A 13,697-nucleotide genomic window follows, 5' to 3' on the forward strand; every position below is an offset into this window, starting at 1 on the left:
AAGATGGATCAACTGGAATTAATCAGGATTGAAAATAACCCGGCTTTTTGCAACCGGCACTAAGTACCTGATTGAATGATTACAAAAGTTCAACAGCTGAGTCATAATTTTGACACAGTCCAACACACATGAACTCGCTCACTCACTTCCATCACCAACAGACGACGAAATAATTATTATCAGCTGTTTTCCAAAAGATGAATAATAATTATTATCCTTTTAATGTCCTTCAGCGAGTTTTTCCAGGGATAAGACCTAGTGAAATCAAATCTTCATATTATAAACCTCCTATGCTCTGAATTTCGTGAGAATCGTTGGAGCCGTTTTCGAGATCCGGTGCAATACAAACATCTAAACATCTAAACATCTTAACATCTAAACATATAAACAGAAGTTGCTCGTTTAATAGTATATAGGATTGCTCTGATCTGCATACCTATACATACAATCCAAAATCCACAAAATAGTTATTTGTGCAACTAGTGCGCAAAGTGCCACTTTGCTGCACCGAAAGAAAAGTTTACGCCCAAGCCGTAGGCGAGGGCGGAATGGCTTCTTGAGTGCAGCAGAGGAACTTTGCGCACGTATTTCACATTAATAAGTTTTTCCTACAGTTACCATTGAATATGAAAAGTGGGTAATTATGGGTAAAATTGCCTGAAATCCATCAAATGTTTTTCTGTGTAATTTTATTATTAATAAAAACCTTAATTTATTGTCAAATTGAATAAAAATGTTGTCCTTGGTTATAATATATACTTAATGCTGTGCTCGTTGTGCTTCGTTGCACCTCTGCTCACTATAGCAGCCACAGCAGTCACTGTTACCAACTTCATTTTGATTTTGCTGCACTGTTGCTCCATATAACCTACTAAGTATTTTGCGTTGCCATGTTGCAAATCTGGAGTGCAGAAAAAATTTTCCCGCACTAGAGCGGAAAAGTGATTCTTTGCGTTCTGTAATCAGTGCAGCAATGGCCACTTTTCAACGTAACTGAAGGAAAAATCTCAATTCACTTCAAACCAATCCCGCCGTATCATGATCCATATAGTAATCCTTAAACTTTGTAGGTTTGCTCAGAAACCATAGTCTGCCTGTTTGTGGCAATATCCTCTATTAATAAAGTCCTCTTGGAGGATGAAATCCAACACCGCAACAGTTTAGATAAGGTTTGGCCGCCTGGGCACGCGCTAAGCCCATTCATTTCCTAATCCTCTGTTGTGGTGCTTCTCTTGGCACAACGAAAACAACTTCAACAATGGGCACATAGTGATGAGAAAAAGAGCCGACTATCCAGAATTCTATAGGCTAAAATTTAGCCTAATAGGAAGGATATAGAGGCGGCGAATGGTAAAGAAAAGTAGTGTGGAACCACATCAAAACGATCGCTCCCTCTGTCTCTCTCGCTCTCTATGTATCTTCTCTCTTACTCTTTTTCTTTCTCTCTCTCTCTCTCACACATCCTCACTTACTCTTTCTTCTCTCTCTCTTTTCTCTCAAACTCGCTCGCTCTGTCTTCTTTCTCTCCCTCTCTGTGCTATTCTCTCACTCTCTCACTCCCTGACTCGTTCCATCTCTCTTTCTCTCTATCTCTCCATCCATCCCTCTATCTCTCTTCTCTCATTCTCCCTCTTCTTTTTCTCACACTCGCTTTTTGTCTCTCTTACTTTATATATCTCTCTCTCTTTTCTCCATCTCTCTCACCCATACACTCTATCTCTCACACACTTATTTCTATCTCTCTGTTCTTCATCTCTAACACTCTCACTGTCTCTTTTTTCATTTTCTATCACACACTCTCTTTCTTCCACTCTCTCTCTCTCTCTCTCTCTCTCTCTCTCTCTCTCTCTCTCTCTCTCTCTTCACGGTTAAGTGCTGAAGGGGAGGGTATCCTTGATACCCTCTCTGAGAATGGACTTCTTAAGGTCCAAACTTCACCGTTTCATGTGAAAACATTACAGTAGTATCTTAACTTTTGCATTTTTCATCATTATTCTTGCTCAATATTATTGTAGAACTCATCAGTTTAATATGATTCACCATGTCATTTTACCGCTACTGGTATTTATTTTTAACGCTAGAACGTAAGTTGAATTATGTTTTGTTAAAACACATGAATAAAGGAATCTGAATATGAATCTTCTCTCTATCCCACTTAACTCTAACTCTATCCCCACTTAACTCTATCCCACAAACTCTCTTTCTCCTACTTTATCACTCTCCCTCTCTCGCTCTCTCTCCCTATCTATTCCTCTCCTCTATCACTGTCTTTCTTCTCTCTCTATCACTCACTATCTGTCTCTCTCACTGTTTTATCTCTCCCTCTCATCCATACACTCTCTAATAATTATTCTCACTCTCTCGTAATTATTACGCAATCAATTTCTAAAATCTTAATTAAATCACACCCTATAACGTTTGTTCCATTTATCTATTTTGAATCATTAATGCAATATATTCACTATTCACATTTGTATTCACTATTACTCATTCTAATATCATCCATCTTATCCATTAATCCCATTTCTAAGATTCAAATCACATATTCACATGTTATAATATTCCCAACAGCTCTATTCCATCACAACCCGGTCGTGTGTTGATGGGAACGATATTATTTCATATCCTTCTTAAAGAATCGACAATTATTTGTTGAAACACCGCCGATTTATGAAGTTACATTACAATTTTATATTATTGTTATTCTAATTGCATTTAATCTTTATTCTCATTGATTAATTATCTATACTTTGTAGAATTCGTTGAATAATTAGCATTACCGTCATTTAAAGTAAATTAGTGTATAAGCCAGTAAATATTGTAACATACATAAAAAAATCTAACCTAATCTCTTTCTTTTCTCTCTATCACTCACTATCTGTCTCTCTCACTGTTTTGTCTCTCTCTTCTCTTTCTCTCTCTTTTCTCGCTCTCTCACTCACACGCTCTTTTTCCCCCACTCTCTCACGTCACTCTCTCTTTCTCTCACTCACAAACTCTTTCCTTCATCTACTTTTTGTCCTTAAGATTTTCCTTAAAACACACACCTGCCCCGTGTGTGGCTAGCCCAGCGGTCAGCCTCTGAGATGGACCGCGTTTGGCTTGCTCTAATCCGAAAATCTGTAGATGATGTTTAGCCTACTACCCGTAAGAGGATCAAGGTGTTTCATAAAAGAACTATACACCTAATCTAACCTAAAACTAGCCGCCAAGAAAAGCATTGAAAGCTTTTCATTATTTGCTTCTCACCGCATAAAGACGCGGCGATATTGATCCCCACAGATTATCGGAAAATGGTGAAAGGTAGCGCATCTTCCACTCTGAAAAGACCGCATATTGAAGCTTATTTGCTTGTTGGTGAAGATAAGATGAAAATGTGATTGAGTTTTTGAATTCAATGAGCAAATGAATGAGAAATATAGCATCTAATCAAAAGAATTTGAATGAATTGCGAATCAATTGGCTGAAAGATGAATAAATTATGGATAAATGATTAAAAAGATGAATGAATAATAATTATTGTATATAATTAATAATTATGTATAAAAATGAATGAATGAATCAATTAGAATAGTTATTCAAACGAAATCTCAAATAACTAGTAGTTCTGTGAACAGTAGACCTCGCGCAGTTATGAACTACAGCCTCCTCTGTTCATGCTGTCCATCAGAGTAAATTCTGTCCTGTCCTATCGTGTCGGCGAGATATCGGTGTGAAAACGACTAATGGTTGTTGAGGTTGGTGTATCGAAAATGCCAACATCAAAAGCTAATCTCCTTCAAGACATACTGAATGTTAACAGGTCAGCCCGAGTTGAAAGCAGAGAAAGGTTGACAGAAAATAATAAAATGCTCCTTTCAGCTTTTAGTTGCATGCAACTAATGCAACTAATTGCACACAACAGCTGAGTTTTACTAAGTTGAATTGAGATATTGATTGCATGCAATTAATAATCCACTCGACAGCTGATTTATAATGAATAATTCTATAGTCTGATTTTTACGGCAATATTGGCGTTCGAAGGAGACTCCTTTTCCTTTTGTATTATCCTTAAAATGCAAAATTTAAAGAAAACCTCCTATATAAGTCGACGCGCCTTGTTTCAAAGTACCTACTTGCATATCAAATTTTATCCAAATCGGGCAATAACTGCGACTGTAACTGCGGTACAAACAAACATACAAACAAACAAGGCCTCAGCTTTGCCTCGGTCAAATATCTGAGTACATTAGTCTTCATAAGATTTAAGAGAATTTATTTCGAATTTCATTCAAGTTCAATGGATACACATTGTTACTGGTATTCAATGGCCTACCACAGAGGGAATCCTACTATATTAAGCGAGCAATTTCTGTATTAATATATCTGGTTATTTTTATATCTGGCTATTTTTATTATCTGGTATTTAGGCTATGTTTTACGGATCTCGAAAACGGCTCTAACGATTTTCACGAAATTTGGAACATAGTTGGTTTATGATATAAAGATTCGATTGCACTAGGGCTCATTCTTTGGAAAACTCGCTGAACAACATTAAAAGGATGATTCATCCTTGGAAAACAGATGATAATTTCGTCGTCTCTCGATAACAGAAGATGCGTGTGCCTGTGTGGGGGAGAGACAGAATTATTTCCAGCTGTGTAATCATAATCAATCAGCGAGAAATTCTATCTAGCTAGACAATTTAATCGATTTGATCAACATAATCTGATTTGTTGACATGACTTGATAATTCACCTAAACTAGAGTATATCATAATTTTCAAAGTTGATCATTATTTGACGATTTCAAGTGATTAGTGAGTGTTATTTTGTTATTCAATTTGGTTTGTATATAATCTAAATTATAAATTTTCTGTTTTCAAATGTTTGAACAGAAAATTGAACCTGACTTCAAGTGTATGGAACATAACCTACTTTCTGGACTATTTATAGTGTATAAATCAAAATTCGGGAAAGGAACAGTTTTGGGCTGTGCCTGTTATTACTTCCTCAATCATTTTAAAGAATAATTGTGTTCGGTTTATCAAAAGTCAGTAAATAAATAACGAGTGAAGCTCGGTGCCCCGATATTTGGTATTCAATGGCCTACCACAGTGGGAAGAAAATTGATCAAGTGAAAGTTCATAAACAGATGGCTGGGATCCACAAGCCTCCCATTATCAAGTAGACTTTCAAGCACCACAAACCAAGCCATATCATCACCAGGATCAGTCCTTTCCGGTACCTATGCTACTGATACCCTCAATAGTAGTGTTTTTCAAAAAAAGAGCACATACTAGTTCATAGGGAGCCGCACTGCTTCCCTAATCTACAAGGGAAGGGTGCGAGATGCAAGAAGAGATCGCATTGGTCGACGAGCCGGAAGATTCTTGTAACAACTCTCTCACCCTCGTCGAATTTCGACCAATGAGAGGCCAGTATCGTAAAGCTCGCGATATTATATGAGTGTGTCTATTATTGAAACATGGGTGGTCTCTCTTGTCGGCCTGCATTATTTATCCAGATACATTCAGAAATCGCATCGCTTTACACGCCTCGCTGCAGTTTAGGTGTAATCCGATACTCCGCGGGGTTTGTTTTGCACCCTCTGTTCCACCCCTGAGATAGCCGGCTTGCAACATTGTCTATTAATAAATTAAGGTCATCAGGGATGATGAATCATAACGTATGTTGCGTTGATATTCATGAATGTTTCAATAGTTTTCAAGGTAATTTTTAAAGTGAGCTGGAAACAGTATACGTTGTCTTTTTCTTTTTGAGTGTAGTGCAAAACTGAAAGCTTTGAGAAATGTCGATGAGCTCGGATGATGTCATGAGAACAAGCATGAAAATTCGGTTACAATCAATATAGAACTATTGAAGTTGAGAAGACAATTTTTACTTCTATAGTGAAGTTCACGTTATAATGAGAGTTGAAGATAATAGGAGAACTGCGTTGTAGATTCTCTGCCTTGCCACTGCCTTCTATGGACGATAGCTGATGCCGGTATATCTGAATACAATTACTCATTCTTGTTTAAAACAATCAATTATATTCTGTTCGTGAAGAAAAAGTATTTTTCATTGATTAGAAAATAAATTTCCATGATTGAGATTGGATATTTTGCTGCTTGATTATATTAATTCATTATTGAAAAACGATGCTGGCAGCGTTGCAGAGCTAGAAAAGGATAGGACTATCTGCTTTGTCGAATGATAGACAAGGATAGCAACACCAATGTAGCCATTTTAAACCGTGGACCTCATCGTAGTGCGATACTGGAAGCTTCGGAAAATATCGATAAGCATGTCTGATACCGTAAGGAATGAGCATTAAAATTCAGCTCCAAAAAATTTGGAATTGAATTCAATTGAGAAGGAAATTCTACTACATATGCAAAGAAATTGTTCAATTTAGTACCTTCTCGAATAACTTGAGGAGTAGGTGGATAAATGTTATTTTATGTACAAAATTTTATTAAAACACTTATTGAAATGGGCTGCTTTTAAATTAATAAAACAAATAAAACTTGTAGCACCCTTTATTTATTAAAAAACTTAAAATAGTTGAACAACTAGTTTCGGTTCTAAAACCATCTTCAGGTTCTAAATAATTTAAAACTTAAAATAGTTGAACAACTAGTTTCGGTTCTAAAACCATCTTCAGGTTCTAAGTTAACTATTTTAAGTTTAAACTACCTCTGAATAAATCAGAGGTAAAGGCTGTCGTACTACTTGCTGGCTAGGTCTTGCTTCATCAGTTATTTCTTTATGAAGTCATTTAACGTTCTATAAGTAATATTAGTCAAAGTACACTTTAAGTCAAAATAGTTTTATAGATAAAATATAGAATTACTTTGGAAAATAATAAAATGTTAATAAAACAAATAAAACTTGTAGCACCTGTAATTTAGAACCTGAAGATGGTTTTAGAACCGAAACTAGTTGTTCAACTATTTTAAGTTTTTTAATAAATAAAGGGTGCTACAAGTTTTATTTGTTTTATTAACATTTTATTATTTTCCAAAGTAATTCTATATTTTATCTATAAAACTATTTTGACCTAAAGTGTACTTTGACTAATATTACTTATAGAACGTTAAATGACTTCATAAAGAAATAACTGATGAAGCAAGACCTAGCCAGCAAGTAGTACGACAGCCTTTACCTCTGATTTATTCACGATGCTTTTTGCTTCTACATAATATTATTATTTCAGTCATTGATTTCCAAGATTTATTGGCAATAATAGATTCTATCCTATTTTCATAGATGTTGTAGAAATGTTTCATATTTGAAGCAAGACCTAGCTAGCAAGTAGCACGACAGCCTTTACCTCTAACTCATTTACAATGCTTTTTGCTCCTGCATAATATTAATATAACTTTCATTGATTTTCAAGATGTATTGGCAATGAGGCATAATAGATTTTATCCTATTTTCATAGATGTTGTAGAAATCTTTCATAATGAATTACTAAAACCATAATAGCCTACATTATGTTGTTATCTCAACTCAAAATTCAACACATGAATAAAATAATCATTAATCGATATTCATTTCCAGTCCTCAAGATCATAGCATAGATCTTTATTTGAGCTCAGTGAAAATAATAATTAATCGATATTCATTTCCAGTCCTCAAGATCAGAGAATAGATCTTTATTTGAGCTCAGTGAAAATAATAATATGGTAGCTACTGTACCGCTTTATATCATATCATAGAACAGGCACTATTTGGTCATTGCTACTTACGTTACCTTGGCTAATTTTCTTATGTTTCAGTGATATTTAAATGCCTTTTCTCCATAAACATCATCTATTAAAACGTTAAGTATACACTTAATCTATTCAAGTAACAAAATTAACTGGCGTTAGACCTACATAATACGTTTTCTCAACTCAACAACATAAATTAATATAGCCTACAACTGACAATGATGAATTGAGCATTACTTTAAGGCCCCCATCCACGGTCAAACAAGTATCAAACAAGTGCAAACTACTACCAGCCTATAATATCAGGCCCTCAAATAGAATGAACATAACATAGACATCTACTAATTTCACGCCATATTAACATACCTTAATAATGTTTATTATATTTGTGGGGCATGATGCCTATAAGTAGGTATTTTTATAAGATTTTATAAGTAGGTATACTAGTTTGCACAAGCTTGTTTCACCGTTTGACCATGAGGGCCTTTACGGTATCTCAAGTTTTGTGTATTTTCAACTCTCAAAGTATAAAACCTTTTCTATTTATCTATTTCGTAGGCTTACTTGAATTGCAGCATATAGATTGTAGAATACGTTAGTAGAACCAGAAACAACTGAATGGTATTTCTCTTCTCTCTGGCAGGACACAGGATTCTACAACAGGACTTTCTTTGGTACAAAAGGACAACGCATTATCTGATTAACTACTGATACAATAGTGTCATCATTGCATGATTCGAGTCCACTCAGCGGTTTTGTGCTCTTTCTGAATCTGAGCCCAGATTTGAATGGAGCATATCGTATCACTTGACCCACCACAATGCCTCTCCCAGCCGGCACAACGGCCATTTTACAAAACCAAACGAGTTGTCGCCAAACGATTTGTCCCTCTCCTATCCTTTTCTGTGTTGTCACAGAGGCTGACAATGTTATCTGCCCATAGATCAACGACATCTCTGTTATCTGATGTTCACAATGTAAACAAATTCACAAAGTTCCGTACACAAACGAACCGCTCTTTTTACGCAATCAATGATCCGTCACTAAACCGCGTTTAAATCGTCCTCTAAACCCTGGTTAGCAATGTTTGTATCGAACTGTTTGTTTGTCACCCCTCAGCAAACACCAAGTGGGCAGAAAATCGCACAAAAAATGTTACATCAATTCATCAATATGCTCATTGTATTCCTAAGTACCGGTACCAAATAGAATTCGGATAGGATTTGAATTCTCTTCCTGTTTTTAGAAAACTAGGATATAATAGACTTGGTAAACGTAGCCTCTATTGAATTTAACCGCCGTTAAGTGACGTCATCACTCATCTGATTTATTCATAGATTCTTGAGACATTTAATTTCGTTAGATAACATCATTCAGGTTTCATTTCAAATTTAATAGATTAACTGGCAACCGATCTGAACTTGTATTACCGGATTGAAGATACAAAACATAAGAAAAATTGTCTCTTTTTTGTGTAGTTGAGAAGTTGATATTGTGGTAATTATTCATATTGAATGAAAAAGACTAAGAAATTGTCAAAAAACCACTGATTTATTGATAATTAGAAAGACCGGTTTCGGTTATTACACCATTGTCAATCTCTGATAATCACCTCGCCTACTAGTATAAATTCTGCTGCTCTTGTATTTAGTTTTAGTTTATTTTAGATTGACAATGGTGTAATAACCGAAACCGGTCTTTCTAATTATCAATAAATCAGTGGTTTTTTGACAATTTCTTAGTCTTTTTCATTCAAAAATTGTCTCAATTTGCACATTCTCACACGGTACAAAAGTACCTATTTCTAGAATATTGAAAACACAAGAATGTTTTCTATTATCACGAACTTATTTAATCAATTTATTTATTTATTTGAGATAATATGAGTTGGTTTCTCATTTTCAGAAGATTACAGGCATGTTTCGACACCTAGGGTGTTATCTTCAGTGTGATGGATATAACACCATAGGTGTTGAAACTTATATGTTATTTTTGAAGATAAATTCGTGATATTAGAAAATATTCTTGAGTCAACATTATGAATAAGTATCACTTACTATATAATTTTGATAATGTACTTATTGTATAAATGAATAAATATCTCGCCTAATATTGTTCACCCTACTGAATTCCTTTTTTAGAGCTTGATATTAATAAGAAAGCTACATCATAATTATGAGAATCTACAATCTTACAGTATTTCTCATTCAATTATTAGTCTACTTGAGAGCAGCCATTTAACCATAATTGAATTGTGTTATTAATTGAACCCAGCATAATCATACAATAAACATTCTAATATTGATCAAACTAGTTGTTCTTTTTCATAAAACTGAATAGGTAGGCAACAGGAAAATACTCAAGAAATTAATCACAGAGAGTAGTTTTATAACTTTATACCGTTTTTTTTTTTACCAAACATTAATAGAATTTGGCAGTAGAGACGTATAGTAATTCAGCAGTTTCAAAATTTATAATCCCATACAGTTTTTCTATCAAACAAAATAGAATGAGTCAGTAGAGACGATTCCAAAATTTAACAAATACAATATTTTTTCTGATTGAATAAAACTAATCGTGAGAGGTTTCATATTGAAGACCTGCTTCAATTTCTCATTACAGTAATACAGTTTCCAAGCTCAAAGGTACCTAAATAATCATACTGTATGATAAGAATACGGTAGTCCTATTAATGGAAAGAATTGTTTATTTTACAATAGTGAAATGCCACTGCCTAGTATATGAAAAACTGGTTCTTTAGGTTCAAGAGAACTGTAGGTACCAAATAATTTTGATGAATTCAATGTACAGTGCTTCTTTCACAGAATAGAATATTACGAGCAAGAAAAGTCAGGTAAATATTATAATCTCTGCTATCAACAAGCTGGTCTATCTTCATTTCCTAGTTGCCAAAACAAACTTCTTCTCTTTCTCTCTCCATCATACTCTCTCACTCAATAATAATTATCGCTCACTCCTTCTTACGTCCACTCTCCTTCTCAATCTCTCTCTCAATCACATTTACTGACTACTTCTCCCGCTCCCACACACTCTCTTTCTCTCACTCTATCTCTCTCTCTTTGTCTCACTCCCTCTATCTCTCTCTCTCTTTCTCTGTAAATAAATCTTTTCCGTTAGTTCAATAACTTGATCTTCTCTCACCTCCTTTCCTACAGAAGCCAGTATCACCTTGCTCGCTCACATTTTGCCTTGCAGATTTCTTCATTCAGTGTTTGGTCAGACTCCTGAACGAGTCATATCATCAATATTATTGAAAAATTGGGCGCTGATTTCAGTTTGAAATTCTGGTGAGTCGAAATTATTGTTTTCAAAAACAAATTTTTCAAGTTATTGTGTAATAGTTATTTCAAATATCCAATGAAAACTATAAAAATAGAACTAAATTTTTCAAGTTTGTGGTAATTTTAATGTACTTCATCATTGAAGTTTTGTGAATTTAGGATTATATCTTGCATGTTTCATAGTGTACCTGTTAATCTTCGGTTGAATCTGGTGAGTGAAAAATACTGTTTTCAAAAAAACAACCTGTATTAGGAACTTTTTGATAATTTTCAATATATTCCAGTAGGGTATGGTAATATAGAGTTGGTACGGATCCTAATGAAGGATAATTTCTTGTATATTTCATAGAGTCTCTTAGGTACATGATGGTAATTTCCAATAAATTCCAATAATATAGAGTAGGAACGGTTTCTAATCCAGGACAATTTCTTGCATGTCTTAAGGTGCGTACAGATTTACGCGCCGCGAACATGAGCAATTCACTTTTAATCAGCCGATGCCAAGCTTTTTATATCTGTATCTTACCGTTTCTGTAAAAATACAGATATAGTCAGCTGATTGAAAGTGAATTGCTCATGTTCGCGGCGCGTATATCTGTACACACATTAATAGTCTCATTTTACAAACAGGTTTATATCAGATTTTACAATATTACAATAGCCTATATACTCTCTATTTTAGTGAGATTTTGGATTTGAAATATTCTCATTCTAAAGAGGATTATCTCTTTCATAGTTTGTAGTGAATCTATTTTCAATAATATAATTGGTATAAAAAAAATCTATTTGATTCATTCTGAAAAACTCGAGTACAGATAAATAGATATATGTATATTTTTTTAATAATCTCATTCAATTGGTATCACTTTTATTAATCATTTTTCTTATTTTCAATATGATCAAATTTCTTCGATTGATATTTATTCTGCATAGACCGGTGAGGAAATAATCATACCGGTACGGTACGCCTACGGATAGGCATATAGTCGTGACGAGATACGGTGTACTTATATTTTTCTATCTTTTGAAGCTACATGGAAAAATGGGAAAAAATTATTCTTTCATCATGTTGAACCATTTATATACCGCCATAGAGAAAGATAGCATGAAAAGATTGCATTTAAGTGTTACCATCTTTTCTCTATGATAACACTACGTCTTTACTGATACCGTACATATAGAATTGACAGTTCACCGAAAAAGAATGTAGACCTGTTCACACTTGCACATTGGTGAAGGAGATTATATCATTACTTCATATTTTAGGAAAACAAATACAAGATTTATTAGAAACGGTACAGTACCGTACCGTGTATTAGATAACGTAGCGCTAACTAAGATTCCATTTCCGACTGGCTTGACCTATGATCGTTGGTCTTTGTCTTGTTATATTGAACCGTTATGCTAGCTATCACATTAAGGTAAAGCTGATCATGATTTATCAACCTTGTAAGTTAAAAAATCTGGTGTGGCGCACTCACACAACTTTCCTTGCCCCTATGAAAATTGATCACCTGACGCTAGTGTTCCCGCACATCTCAAGTCTACTATTCAGAGATTTGAGCCAGCTGGTGACAGGGTAATAACGCTGGAGACACACATGATGTCTGCTATCCCTTCATAGTGAATGATTTAATAGAATCAACAATAATTTGCAATTGAATAATCACATTTTCTCGAATTTAAAGCTTATTTTCAATTTTAGGTGAAAATGTTACTGAACATTAATTGTAGTGATTTTCATGCTCAATCTACTCCACTTGATTTTTTTGTTCCAATTGTATCTGGAGCCTGATAATTGGGAATCTATCTGCATTGATAGGGCGGAGCTCCTGAAATTTTTACAGATATGGGAATTGTGGCAGTTGATAGAGCTTATCGTTGACTATTTCAGGTATGAATTTGATCAAAATCGTTGGAGCCGTTTCCGAGAAAATCACGAAAAACCCTGTTTTTGACAACATTTTCGCCATTTTACCCGCCATCTTGATTTGCATTTGATCGAAATTGTTCGTGTCGGATCCTTATAGTGAAAGGACCTTAAGTTCCAAATTTCAAGTCATCCCGTTAATTGGGAGATGAGATATCGTGTACACAGACGCACATACACTCATACACACACACACACACACACACACACACACACACACACACACACACACACACACACACACACACACACAACGACCAATACCCAAAAACCACTTTTTTGGACTCAGGGGACCTTGAAACGTATAGAAATTTAGAAATTGGGGTACCTTAATTTTTTTCGGAAAGCAATACTTTCCTTACCTATGGTAATAGGGCAAGGAAAGTAATAAGGCTAATCTACCAATGATTAGAGAGAAATGTGAATTATTGAAGAATTATTTATCATGGTCTAGTAAAACATACAATTTTGTTGTTGATAACTACTATATTGTATGGAAAATTAAGGGAAAAGTGTCCAGAAGACATCCAGTGGAATTTCTACAATACCTATCTAAAAAAGGCTTGCCTGGATTAAATTTGGATGTGCAGTGGATATCCTAATTCCAAAATTATGTTGTCCAGAAAACATCTAGTGCATTTTCTACAATATCCAAACAAGATGTCCGGCCTGGATTCATTTTGGACGCCTGAAAGACATCGAATTCTTCGACACAATCATGTAAAATGTCCTGTTTAGACGTCGACATCAGTTATAGTGAGGTCCT

The 13,697-nt window shown here is 34.7% G+C and overlaps 1 protein-coding gene across 1 annotated transcript in view; it reads left to right on the forward strand.

Annotated features, from left to right (window-relative positions):
* Window positions 1-10,845: 10,845 nt before the first annotated feature.
* LOC111047522 (vanin-like protein 1) overlaps window positions 10,846-13,697 on the forward strand; it is a 30,803-nt gene continuing 27,951 nt past the window's right edge. Inside the window, exon 1 of the mRNA XM_039425596.1 lies at window positions 10,846-11,007. The gene's annotated coding sequence lies outside the window, so the exon portion shown is untranslated. The remainder of the gene's footprint in view (window positions 11,008-13,697) is intronic.

The sequence above is a fragment of the Nilaparvata lugens genome, chromosome 4, assembly GCF_014356525.2.
Source record: "Nilaparvata lugens isolate BPH chromosome 4, ASM1435652v1, whole genome shotgun sequence".
NCBI lineage: Eukaryota > Metazoa > Arthropoda > Insecta > Hemiptera > Delphacidae > Nilaparvata > Nilaparvata lugens.